Below are 13,569 nucleotides of genomic sequence, written 5' to 3' on the forward strand. Positions count from 1 at the left end.
AGAGGCGTCCGGGTCTCCCTATCACCAAGGCACAGCTGGGCCCCTTCTCACCGTTGCTCTGTGAGCCACATGCAAGGAGTGCGGGGAGCCTCCATCACAAACGCCCACCTGGGCACCCTCGACAGAGGGATCGGAGATCGAATGGGACATTGAGACAGAACGTGGGGTCCTTGCAGGTCAGGACTGCTGCCCCCCATCAGAGCAGGGACGCTGCACTGCCATTGCCTGTCCCTGTTCTGGTCCGGCTCCAGCGCCGTCAAGCCTACATTCATTGATGGTTAAATACCCTCTTTTCCCACATACCTGGGCGTTCCTGGCCAGGCAGCTGGAGGGCCCTGTTAGGAGTCAAAGTCCATCAGCAGTCAGGGCTGGCTCTCCAGCTGGCTTGGTTTGGGCTGACAGACCCCTGTGCTTGCAGTGATGCCACACGCTCCTGGGCAGTTGGGGGCAATAGTACAGGGATCTGGCCGGCCCATCCGGAGGGTCAGGGGGTCGTCACTGGCGGATTAGCTTGTTCCTTACAATCCCCTTGAGATGACCCCTGGCTCGGGGCTCTCATTACCATCACCAGGAGCTGGGGAATCCCAGGGAGGTTGGGCCTGATGATGGCCACAGAGCTGGACAAGTCTGGCCTGCACCTTGACAGAACCACCTTTGCCAGCGGTACCCCAGCGCCAGCCTCCACCCTCACGGCACGTACAGTGTCCGGCCAGCTCGCCAGCGACCCACGGAGCCCCTAGATCACGGCACTGGACTCGCCCGTGGAGTCCAAGGCTGAGCTTTATGGACAAAGCCTGGACTGCCTGGGCATCCAGCCAGCACCCCCTAAAGTCTCCAAGTCTTGTCCTGCCTGCACTGAGCACACGCCCCTGCACACGCCCCTCACACAGCGTGCACACCCTGCACACGCCCCTCACACAGCGTGCACACCTTGCACACGCATGCCCCATACACTGCCTATGCACACGCCCCTGCACACGCCCGTCACACAGCGTGCACACCCTGCACACCCATGCCCCATACACACTGCCTACGCACACGCTCCTGCACACGCCCCTCACACAGCGTGCACACCCTGCACATGCCCGTCACACAGCGTGCACACCCTGCACACCCATGCCCCATACACACTGCCTACGCACACACCCCTGCACACGCCCCTCACACACCATGCACACCCTGCACACGCATGCCCCATACACAGTGCCTACGCACACACCCCTGCACACGCACGCTCACACACCCTGCACACGCATGCCCCATACACAGTGCCTACGCACACACCCCTGCACACGCACGCTCACACACCCTGCACACGCATGCCCCATACACAGTGCCTACGCACACCCCCCTGCACATGCACGCTCACATCACACACAAACACAACCAGAGAACAAGGCCAGGCAGCAGCAGGCTCCAGGCAAGGGTTGAACTCTCCCATTGGAGAGAAGCCACTTGAGGGCCTTCGTAGTGCAAGCTGGCCTCGAATTCAGCCCACCATGGTGCCCTCGGGCGGAGCGGCTGGCTCAGAGCTCTCCTCTGGGCTCTAGACATCAGTGCAGGGATGGTTCCTGGGCATCCCTACGATGCCAGGAGGAGGGGTGTTGAGCTGATCCCCCAGCTCAGATTTCAGATGCCCCAGGTACCATCCTTGAGTCATAACCTTCTGCCCCAGGCACTGTCCCTGCATCTCTGGCCATGCTCTGCCTCTCAGCGGTGCCTGGGAGTGGCTCACTGGGGGCCGGGGGCTCTCTCTGATCAGACAGTCTCAGGGGGCTGCAGCCATGGCACCCGTGGGTGGCGTTGGCAACTTGCTGCCCTCCATCCCTCCTGCCTTGCCCTGTCGAAAAGGTTATTCCCAGAGCGGGTGACTCACTCCTTCCCCTCCGGTCTATTTCCGAGCTCTTCACCTCAGCTGTTCCAATGGCTGGGACACGGGAAGGTCAAACCCCACCCGATTCACCCAGGGGAGCGGCCGGGGCGCCAGGAGCTGCAAATGGCTGTAACGCTGCCCCCACCCTCTGCAGAGAGCCCCCAACTCCACGCTTGGACACAGCCAGGGACGGTGGGGGGAGCAGCCTGGCTAACGAGTCTGAATTCCCTTGGTGGGATCCCCTCCCCCACCACACCCTCACCACTCCCCTGTGACCTTTCACCACTGGCAGGTGAGTCTTTCACCCCTGACTCCTATGTCCCCCCCCCACCAGCATCAGCAATTTTGTGGGTGCTGACAGTTTCTCTCCTGCAAGATGCGCCCCTTGCCAGTTGCGATGAAGCAGCAGGGATCAGTAAAGCAAGGAGTTGGGGCTCCCAGGAGAACCCCCAAGTCTCTTTTCAGCTGATACACTGGGCATCTTTCCCTCCCCCCTCTTTCCCCGCCAACGCTTAATAGCGTGGATTAAGATGTCACGGCAATGGCTCCCAGCTGGAAACCGAGATCCGACCAGAATGGCCAAAACCCCCGACACAAGAACATCCCCATGAGTGGGGGCTGGGGGGGCGGGGAGGGCTGGAAACCCGCTTCAAATCCCACCTTTCTCACAGGCTACTTGGATTTGGCCCCTTCCAGAGAGGGACCTTTGAGCTAACCCAGGTCTTTGCCTTGCTTTGCCCTAGGGTGACCAGATGTCCTGATTTTATAGGGACAGTCCCGATTTTTGGGTCTTTTTCTTATATAGACTCCTATTACCCCCCACCCCCCGTCCCGATTTTTCACACTTGCTGTCTGGTCACCCTACTTTGCCCCAGGGGCCTGGCTCCCATAGGAGGTCTCGGCCAGCCAAATATCTCTTCCGCCTGGCCCCCTCCCACACCCCACAGACTGATGATTCTCCAGCCATGCTGGCTGTAACCAGCCCCTGGGGTATAAGAATCAGGGCTAATTCCACACGTGGTCCTAAGGAGGACACAGCCCCAGCCCCGGCTGAGCTCTGGGCTGACCTGGGACTGCAGCACCAAAGAGCTAAGCCGAGGGACCACAAGAGCAGTGCAGTGATGAGAGGGGGGCTTGCCCCGCCCCCCGGGAGAGAGCCCAGCTGTAACTGTCCCGTCTCCTGGCCCCATTGGCTCGCTGGGTAAGAAGGAAGATAAACAATTCGCTTCCCTGCGTGGGCACCAGGCCTCTGTGCAATGCTGTTTGGGTCGGGCCATGTAAGGGGAAGGAGGCTGCTATAAACCTGTCGGTTATTTATAATCCGTGGGGCTGGACTGGCTCCCAGGAGAAGGCAGAGATGGGCTCCGTTTGCAGGCCTGGGCAACGAGCGAGGGGAGAGGGAAGCAGCTGGCCCATAAGAGGACACCCAGCCCGGGCGTAGCCGGGGGGATTAGAAGAGTGAGACACCCGAACGGCACGTTCAGTGACGTGGGCAGACCTGGGACCCAGCCCGAGGGAGCGCAGGGCACGGCCGCTGCCAGGGAGACGGCTCACTCCCCCTTACGACCAGGGGATTTTACTCGCAGGCAGCTAGTGGGGTCATTAGCCTCAGTGCTGGGAGCTGGGCCGCTCTCTGGTTTCAGTCACAAGTGCAATGAGTTTGGTGGTGCTCACAGCAATGCCTATCTCTGTGTCACCACAGAGCAAAGACGGCTTCCCACGCCCACGTCCAGCCAGCCCTGCGCTGGAGGGACCCCTTCTACGGCTCCGGGGGAGTTCCATCTCTGTGGCCCATTCAGTCCTTGGCCTCTTTACTAAGACTGTGGGCAAACGGGGCCAATCGGTACCAACTGCAGGGTGCATTTTGTGAGGTGGATACCTGTACAGTAGGGACAAGAGCCAGGCAAGCTTTGTGATTGGTCACCTGAGTCTAGCAGTGTTGTTCCTATTCTCTGAATGGATGAGCTGTTTTTTTACAAATTGCTTCCACCCAAGACAAAGTGAGTTTCCTGATTAATTGAATCTCAGCTCCGGGTGCAAAGTTCTCTGTTTGCAAACGGTCCCTCCGAACTCAGCACCAGCCACGCGAAGATTGGCAAGCGGCAGGTAATACAGGGCGGTGACCTGGCTGCAGCCAAACCCGGGTGTGCATGTGGCTGGAAACCAGATTCTCTCTCTCTCTCTCACACACACACTAACTCGGGCCTTGTCTACACAGGGGCTTTTCTGCAGTATAGCGGCACTAGTGCAAATGTAACCCCCTGGTGAATCTGTTACATGTCCCCCCCACCCCCCGTGTCCAGTCTCCCAAGGATGAGTCCGTTACAGCCCCAGCTAGGGAATTTTAGCTCAAGCTGGAGCAGTTGGGTTCCCGAACCTCCCTGGTGTGTCAGCCAAGAGGTCAGCCACTACACAAAGCCCTAGTGTAAACAGGCCAAACTGGTTTCAAGCAGGGCTAAGAGCATCAGTGCAAACTGTAGCCTGTAGCAGCTTTGTCTGTTTGCATTAGGGGCTGGCCACCGATGGCTGAAATCCCCAGGACAGACTGGACCTGGGACCAGTGAAACTCATTCCCAAAGGTCACCAAACACCTGGGAGGGGGATGGTTGGATCCAGATTCGGTGGGGCTCTTCACAATCCCTATCTCTATTTATTATCCAGAGCCAAACCTTGTCCTTCAATAATGACGTGAAACCAAAACCTGGATCCAAACTTCCCCAGCTGCTGGGGGTATTTGGATCCAGATTCACTTTGCAGGGACGGGCGAGTCTCTCCAGGATCTCGAGGGAGACAGAGTTCTGAGTTTGCTCCCCTGTGAGTTCCCGGAGCTGACAACAGGCAGGCAAGGTGACCTCTGTGTGTCAGACCAGCAGCCAGAATACACCCATGTCGGGAGGCTGCCGGGACTTTCGTCAGCTCTTTAAAGGGTGAAGTTGGATCCCTGGCTGCCCTTTGTTTTGTTTTATCTTCATTTCCACTTGTGGGGTTTAAAATTAGAAAGTGAGGCTGTTTGCCCCGCACCCTGGAGACACGGGGCCTGATTCTGATCTCACCGATGCCAGTTTCACGCTGATGCTGCTCCTGATTTACCCTGGGCCGGCTGCGATCAGAATCCAGCCGGGGCATTTGTCCCCAGCACTCCTTGCTCACCATCCGAACTAGCCTGGCGCGTAGTCCCCAGCGCAGCTCCAAAAGGCAACGAACAGCGTTTTCTTAAGCGGCTGGTTTTGCTTTGCTAGTTTAATTCTGAGCAGACCTGGTGAACTTTAGGCTCGTGAAAGGGAAGACTTAACAATAGTGGAGTCAAGCAAGTGATGGATCCCATATACAGCTGGGCCAAAGGCTTGAACTGCTAACCCACAGCCCCAGGGACCCTCCACGGCTCAGCTGGTGCCCCGTATTCCTTACCTGCAGGCCCCCTATTCTGGGCCTGTCTCCCCACCAACCAGAGCTCAACTCGTTCGCCTCCACCCTGACCTACAGCGCCCCCCGTGACGACTCTCTTGGGCTCCCCACACACACCACTGCCCCTCAGTCCTGTTGAGTCTATCGGGGTCCGTCTTAATCTCTGAGTTAGTCTGCACTAGCGTTCTCACCTCTGAGGTAGGGCTTGAGTGTTGCCGAGAACTCCCCCCGCACACATCCAGACATCTTAGTGTAGCCCTTGGACACAACATTCAAGGGCTGCTAGTCCTCTAATGCCTTCCCAGAACCGCACCCCATGGCCTATCTGGCCATCGACCTATGCTTGGCTTGGAGGTCACCCAGTGCTGCAACAGGACTGCCCAGCACCCTGGTGCCCGGTCACACACCGACAATCAGCGTCTCCTTCTGTTTCTTTCCTGCTTCCTCCGTCCCACTCCCTCGCTCTGCCTTTCACTCGCACGCTCTGGGCCAGAGCCTCAGCTGGTGGAAATCAGCGCGGCTCCATCGACTTTAGCACAGCCCCTCAGTCCTGCCCTGCCCTTTCTCTGCCCTTCTCACTGTCTGAGCTAGCAACCTCTGCCTCCTGCTGCATGTTCCCCATGTCTCTCTTCCCACCACCCCCAGCAGGGACCCAGCCCTCCTGTCCTCTGTCGGCCTCAATTCCCAGCCTGAGACGCCCCCCGGATTCCAGTCAGGCACGAGCTTACGAGCCGGCAAAGGGCTTTTTGATCCCCGGCTGGCTGAGTGCAGTTCAGACAGGACCCCGCCGCTGCAATTCGGCAGCTACTGTGTTCCAGGACCGAGCGCCCCCGCCGTCAGCGATCCCCTGCAGCGAGGCAGACGGGGCCTGACCCTGACCTCGCTTACCCAGCAGTAAATCAGGAGTGTCAGCAGAGTCAAACTGGCGTAGAACAGGAGCAGGCGCAGAATCAGCCCCCTGTTGCTTGCTAAGGTGAATACAGGGGGTGGCCTCTCCCTAAATACCCCTAGAACATCAAGCCCTCTGTTCCACCTTTCCCCTGCGCAAATCAGCCTTCGCCGGCAGCCAGCCGCACGGAGCCGGGCGTTTATCTCAGTCCCCGCTGCCTGAGTCATTTCAGCCTGGGCTTCGGTTTCACAACCAGCCCGGTGAGCGGGGCAGGCAGAGCAGGCTCGGGCGTGCGAAAGGTCACGGGGGCAGCAGCGGCACAGAGCCAGAGGCCTTATTCGGGGCTCATCCTGCGTGTGCTGAGCGACGGTGCACGCTGCACGGCTCGGCTCCCAGGACGCACTTCAGCACACGGGCGCCTCCCTCTATCCACCTGATGTGGGGGGTTTCCGGGGCACAATCCCCCGAAAAACCTCCCGAAAAACAGCCCTGGCAAATCAGTGCTAGTTAGGGAGTCTGGGCGGGAATTTATGGGCCACTCCGATGAGTTTGCATTTGGGGGAAGGCAGGATATGGAGCAGGTAGAGCTCTGGGGCCTGGTCCACTGACGTCAAGGCAAATCCTATCCCAGAGTAGATCAGGAGTGACTCTACGGGGCGCAGGCGCTGGCTCTGGTCCTTTCCAGCATGGCCAGTCCCTGCACGATGTTCTCCTGAGCTTGGACCTCTCGGGGCGCTCCAGCCTTCTGTTCACGTGGATGACTGTCTTTTGCTCTTCTGAGGGGGGTGCAGAGAGCTCCTGTAAGCTCCCCAGAACGTCGTCCCCTCCGGAGCGACGGCCTCCGACAAGAGGAAGTGCAAGATGCTTGCATAAGGCTTTGGACTGACTCCAGGGGGTGAGGAACGGCTGGATTATCATGGAGCTGTGTATATAAACAGTGCCAGGCGGCTGTATTTTGTTCTGGGCGGAGGCTGTTTATAGTTACCACAAGCCTGGCAGGCCTGGTGTTGTGTTTGTGAAGCTCTGTGATTAGCTCAGAGGTCGCTGTGTCCTCCCCGCTCGGGGAAGGGGGAACCAGCCCAGGACGGGGTGGGGGGACAGGACGGGATGACAGGACAGATGTAGCCAGGGAAATGACGCGTGGGGAGAGGCGAAAGCTAGTGGAGCCAGGCCGGTGGATCTTCAATTAATTAAATGAGTAGGTCGAAATGACGTCAACCCAGGGCCCCTGTAGTCCAGATATGACAATGAGACTCACAGGCCAAATGAGGCCCAATATGGTGATTAGTATTTAATAGCTGCCCTGGGGTAGTGCCTAGAGGCTCCAGTCCAGGATCGTGGCCCCGTTGTGCTAGGCGCTGTACACACACGAAGGCAGTCCCTCGTAGGGTAACCAGACAGCAAATGTGAAAAATCGGGAGAGGTGGTGGGGGGTGATAGGAGCCTATATAAAAAAAAGACCCAAAAATCGGGACTGTCCCTATAAAATCGGGACATCTGGTCACCCTAAGTCCCTGCTTCACAGAGCTAAGACGGGGCCCATAGTCCTTTAATCTGAAGGTGCAAGCTACAGATACAGCTCTCCGGATGCACCATTCCAGCCATTCTGGGAGCTGCCGTCTCTGCCGGTAGCTCTCTGGACCATACAGTCAGCTCCATTTCATGCCACCCAGGTGCAGCCCTTGCTGTCTCAGGCAAAGCTGGGCACCTCCTGGCATAAGCCCGGTTACCAGCAAGAGCTACGTTAGCACCCGCAGCAGAGGGCTGTGTTTCTGGAGCAGATGCTTGTGCATCCTTCCCCGTATGCAGCTCCTCCATTTATGCGGCTAGCGCCCGAGTCCCTTGGGCGTTCCTGGCTGCAGGCTCAGGCTGGGTTTCTGGGACAGATCCTCCATCATGTCACAGTTGCCTTTTGCCAACTGCAGTCCAGGCTGGGAAAGGCAAAAAACCACCAAGGGCAACGGAGTCAACCTCCACGGCTGGTAAAACAGTGACGCCTAGTGGCATCCAACCGGCTGCGCATGCCCCCGTCAGGAAAAAATAAACCATCTGATTGTGAATCCCTAGCAGATCCCTTTTCACCAGCAGAGCGCAAAACCCTTCGGGGAAACTGAGGCACAGAGAGGTGACGTGCCTTGCCCGAGGCCAACCAGCAGGGCAGCAGCAGAACCAGAGTCCCAGTCCGGTGCTCTTTGCTCCAAGCCACACTAATGCTGGTGGAAAATGCTACGCTGACAGCAAACCCCTTACTCTCCACACAGCGGGTACAACCTGGGCAGCAGCTGTGCAAGGCTCAGCCCTGGGTGCATTGATGATTTAGGGAGGGCAGGACTGGGCTGCTCCTAGGTTGACCACCTGCCTGTCCCTCATTTTAGGGGACACCCTACTCTATACTTGGTGCTTAACATAGCGTATCAAGGGCTCGATGGGGCTCACTTTGTCCCCTACGTCAGCGCTGGAACACAGTCCATAGGATTTTGTCCCACAAATACAATGAAGTCAAACTTTATTTGTGCGAAACACCCTAGATGGCTGGGTCATGATCAAACTTAGCTATCAAGGGAGGGGCTTCTGGGTAGGGTCTTGCCAACCCTCTCTGGAGTCAGGTGCAGATGCTTGAGTCCTGTACCTCACCTGGTGCACGACCCAAGAAGGGGTGGGTGGTAAAGTTACCGCATGCCACCTTCACACTGCCCATGTTCTGAGGCCAGCCAAAGACCAGTTCGGTCCATCGGGAACCCAAGAATCTGGCCTGTTAGCTTTACATGCTGCTTTAACCAACTATGAAGGGCCTGGGGCCAGTTCCCCCACCCCCCCCATGTGACACAACATCTCTTAGCCACTTGAGCTACCAGCCCCTTGGCGTGGCTGGAGACAGGAGTTCCTGATGAGGGGTTCTCAGCTCTGAAACTTGCTTCTCTCTGTCTGCCTGCCAGAGCTGGAACACAACTGACCTCCCAGCGGCTGCTCCTCTGTTCTCCTAGGCTCTGTCTGGGGTAGCGTGGGGAGAGCCTCAGCCTGGGTGGGTTGCGAAAGCTCTGTGCGTGTCTCATGAGTTGGATTTGGTGCTGTACAGTAGCAGCTGTAGTGTTTCCATGGTGGCAGATGCCCACGTGGCTACAGCAGTGCACAGTTCAAAACCAGCCGTTATATAACAATCCAACGTTCTTCCGTCACCTTCCCCCAGCTTGGCGATGGAAGATGGAACTTTTCCCGATTCCTAAAATGAAGAAACCACAAGACTTTCCTCTCTCCCTCTCAGTTGTGTTCACGGCATAACCCCAGAGAAGTTAGAAAAAGACAATCAATACGAAACACTACTTTTATTCTTAGAATCAAGAACAATAACACACAGTAACCCAAATCAGAGAGAGATGAAGCAGGCTGCTCCCTCTGGGAGCGAGACACAGCTCATTCCACCTTGTTCCAGACTGACTCTGATCACACACTTCCCTACAGAGCCCCCTAGCCTGCAAGCAGCACCAGGAACACCCCCCTCCCCCATCCACACACACTCTCTTAAAGTGATAGTTTACAATTCCAATACAGTCCTCAATACACCACTCTCCCCACACACAGCTGCTCCCTCGGCCCCACTGAGTCACCTCTCTTCTCCCCCAGTTTGACTGTACACTGTTCCCACCTGGGCTCTGTGTTACTTGAATTAGATGGGCAGAAACCTCAGTGGACCTGATGTGATGGATGGCCCCAAAGCCATGTCACCCCCAAACTATCAGCCACCCAACACATCCCTAGAGAAAAGCAGATTTAAACAGTTCCCACCCAGGCAAGTGTCATGGGTCCAGCAGCAGTGGGAGCAGGGCTTACCTGTCCAACAATAATAGCACTTCTAAACTACTTTCCATCCAGGAATCTAGGGAAGAACACTTCGGGCATGTGTAATCCAACCTCTCCCTACGGAATCCACAATCCAGCCTCTCCCTTTATGCACTTTCCCTCTTGCCTGACAGTATTTGCTACAGTGTTGCTGTGGACAGTTAAGCCAGGTTTCTCCCCAGAGGTGGTTGCATTTCAGTGCTGGTTGACTTCTATAATATCTCTCGTTTGTCAGATGTTTGGGGATCCTTTAGGAACAAAGACATAAACATACCCATTGTTCTACTGACCGGCACAAGAATTCTGCATTTGCCAATAACCCAAGAACTGCTGACCTGGGGCAAGGCACGGGCCATCTAATCCAAGCCATCACCTGGGAGGGAAGTTTATTCCTATTGTCAGCCGGCGATTAGTTTACAAAGCATGAGGATTAATAGCCCCTGTCTTGTAGGTATTACTCTTGGTCATAGAAGGGCCTGAACCATTCTTAAATTTTACCGTATTAGCCTCAATAACACCCCACAGGGGATGAGTTCTGCAGGTCAGTTATACATTGCATTAAATAAGACTGTTTCCTTTTACCCACTGCCTGGATACTCTCAATCAGTTTGCCCAAAGACACACAGGGCTAAGCCCTTCAGAAAGTGTTTGACCATGCACCAAGGAGAGCGCTGTAGGGACCTGGAACCAGACCCCCCAGCTGCAGCATTACTCTTAGCACAACTCCTAAGGTGGCATTGCTGCTGTATAGAGACTGGAGCCTTGCTCTTGAAGGACTCAGGTACCTCCAGAGAGGCTCCAGTGCCCGGCTGGGATGAAGCTGAGACTCGGGCTGGAGTGCAGGTCACGTCCTCCTCGCTTCCTTTGCTTTGGACAATCTGGCGGCCATAAACGGACACGTCACAGCAGAATATCACGTAAGTCTCCATCCTGGGTCTGGAGGGGAAGTGGTTGAGAGGTCGCCTGTATATTTTGCTGTCAGGCCGTGCATTCAGCAGTTCCTTTCTCCCGCTGGAACAGTCTACGAGGAAGGTCGGGTGCGTGAGGGCTCCGCTGTTTTCTCGTTTTCCAATCAGATACCAGCAGTTCGCCAGATCTAGAGGAGGGGGAAAGAATCAAATTACAGGAGGAAATTGACGAGGAAGGAGATGAAATGTCGGCCTGTACAGCTTACGCGGGAGGAAGTTGGAGCAGCTGATCTGTGCAAGTGAAAAACAAACCAGACCAGAGGCACCTTTGCTTTCGTACTAACAACGCCCCAGGCTGACGACAACAAAGGGCTTGTCTCACGTCGAGGGCCCCAGCTGCACCTGTCGCGCTGCGCTGCCGTAGCCACTGCTGTCGGCGCAGTGAATCCACCTCCCCGAGAGGCAGGAGCTATGTCTGCGGGAGAAGCTCTCCCACCAACCTAGCGCTGTCTGCACGGGGTTAGGTCAGTGCAATTACGTCACTTAGGGGTGTGGCTTTTTCACAGTAGTTATACCCATGTCAGTCTGTCGTGCAGACCAGGCCAAAGTCGCACATCTCAGGGGGTGTTCGAGACTCAGCCAGAGCCAGTAGAGGTGGCGATGTCGTCTGGGTCCCTCTCTCTGGCCTGGTCCGATGAGGACGTCTCTCAGGATCAGGACCACAAAGGCCCAATGGAGTCACAATGGACGCGGGGGTCCCAGGAGACGCCGGGGGCAGCAGCTGTGAGGGGGAAGCACGCGCCTTCCCCTGCGGCCAGTCAGCAATTGTTGCCTTTGCTTCCCGATTTTTCTAGAATAGTCGTTTCTTGTGAGGACCCCAAGAGGGAGCAATGGAGAATAGCCCCATCCCCTCGTTACTTTGTCGGCTAATTAGGCCTAATTTTAGCACCCCAAGTTTGCTCCGTGGATTTCCAGTCCCACGCTTTCTCTGGGTCACCCAGCATGACTCTAACCCTGTCCCTGAATTATAACAGGAGGCCTTTTGGGTTAGACTAATCCAGTCTTTCCGTCCCCCTTTTTCCACCTTTTCCCACCAACCTGTGTTGTTCTTGTGACATTTGCTGAACTTTTATCCACGTTCCCCCAGCCCTACAGGGCCCCCGTTATCTCCCAGGATCCCACAGGGAGTCGGTGGCAAAGTGGCAAAGTGAGGAATGGAACCCAGGAACCCCAAATCCCAGTCCCCTGGCTCTAACCATTAGTCCCTGCTCCCTCCCAAAGCTAGGGCTAGAAACCCGGAGTCCGGCTTTCCTGCTGTAACGTAGTAACCCCTCTTCTAACTGTAACCCATGCTGACATCCTGTGCTCTGTGTGCCCCTCACGTGGCTGGATCCTAGAGAGGCCGATCAGACCGTGCAACCTTTGAGTAACCAGAGCTGGGCCCTTTAGCTCAAACAGCAGAGCAGGGATCTCAAACCACCACGAGGGCCACATGAGGACTAGTACATTGGCCCGAGGGACGCATCACTGACCAGGGCCGACAAGGGCGGGGGAAGCCGGTACAAACGCCACCCCTTCCCTGCCCCCATTCCAACCCCTTCTCCAAAGTCCCCGCCCCAAGTCTGCCCCCTCCCTGTCCTGATTCCAATCCCTTTCCCAAATCCCTGCCCCGGCCCCGACTCTTCCCCAGAACATGCCGCGTCCCTGCTCCTCCCCCCTCCCTCCTGGAAAGTCCTAAGCGCTGGGAGGTAGGTGGAGGAGCGGGGACGCGGTGCCAGGGCCAGCGCAACCCATTAGGCGACCTAGGCGGTCGCCTAGGGCACTAACATTTGGGGGGCGGCGACCGCGGTGTCCGGATCTTCAGCCGCCCCGGTCGTCGGCGGTATTTCGGGGGCGGGACCTTCCGCCGCCTCTGTCGGGGGCGGTATTTCGGGGGCGGGACCTTCCGCCGCCTAGGGTGGCAAAAAAGCTGACGGCGCTCCTGCATGGTGCGCTGGGAGGGGAGGGGAGCTTGGCTGCCGGTGGAGTCGGCACCTATGGTGGGCTGAGGAAATAACTCGGCCCACGGGCCATGTGTTTGAGACCCCTGCAGCAGAGGCTCCTGAGGTTTCCGGTTCAATCCCCACTGCAGCTAACCTCCCCAGGGCTGGTGCATTAGAGAGCCACTCAACTACCCTCTCCTCCCTGAATCAATGTAAGGGGCCCCTCCTGCTGGAACCTCTAGTCCACACGTGTTGGAACTTGGAGGGAGTCCCTGGGACCTCTGCCCGTAGAAAGGGGACCCTCACCTCTAGGAGCTAGCAGATGAGATAAGATGCTCTCCCCAGGGCAGTGTTCTCATCTCCCATTCTTCTCCCCTCCAGCTATAGCCCTGGCCCTCTCCAGGAGCTGGGAGCACACTCAGCAAGCAAGCAGGACCTGATTGAAGACAATGGCCCAAATCCCATTGATTTAGATGGGAACAAGCTGAGACCCGTGTTCCTTGCTCACCGAAACTGCCCTTCTCCACCTTCCCCTCCCCCATCAGCTAGAGGTGCGGGAGTCCCCGGCCATTCTCCAAGATTTACACCATCTCTGGCCTGCTTGTCACTTGCACTGAAGCCTACTCAACACTCATTGTTAACAACAGGCCATGGTAAGCCCCAGCCGGTGGATCT

Source organism: Chrysemys picta, chromosome 21 (genome assembly GCF_011386835.1).
Source record: "Chrysemys picta bellii isolate R12L10 chromosome 21, ASM1138683v2, whole genome shotgun sequence".
Lineage (NCBI taxonomy): Eukaryota > Metazoa > Chordata > Testudines > Emydidae > Chrysemys > Chrysemys picta.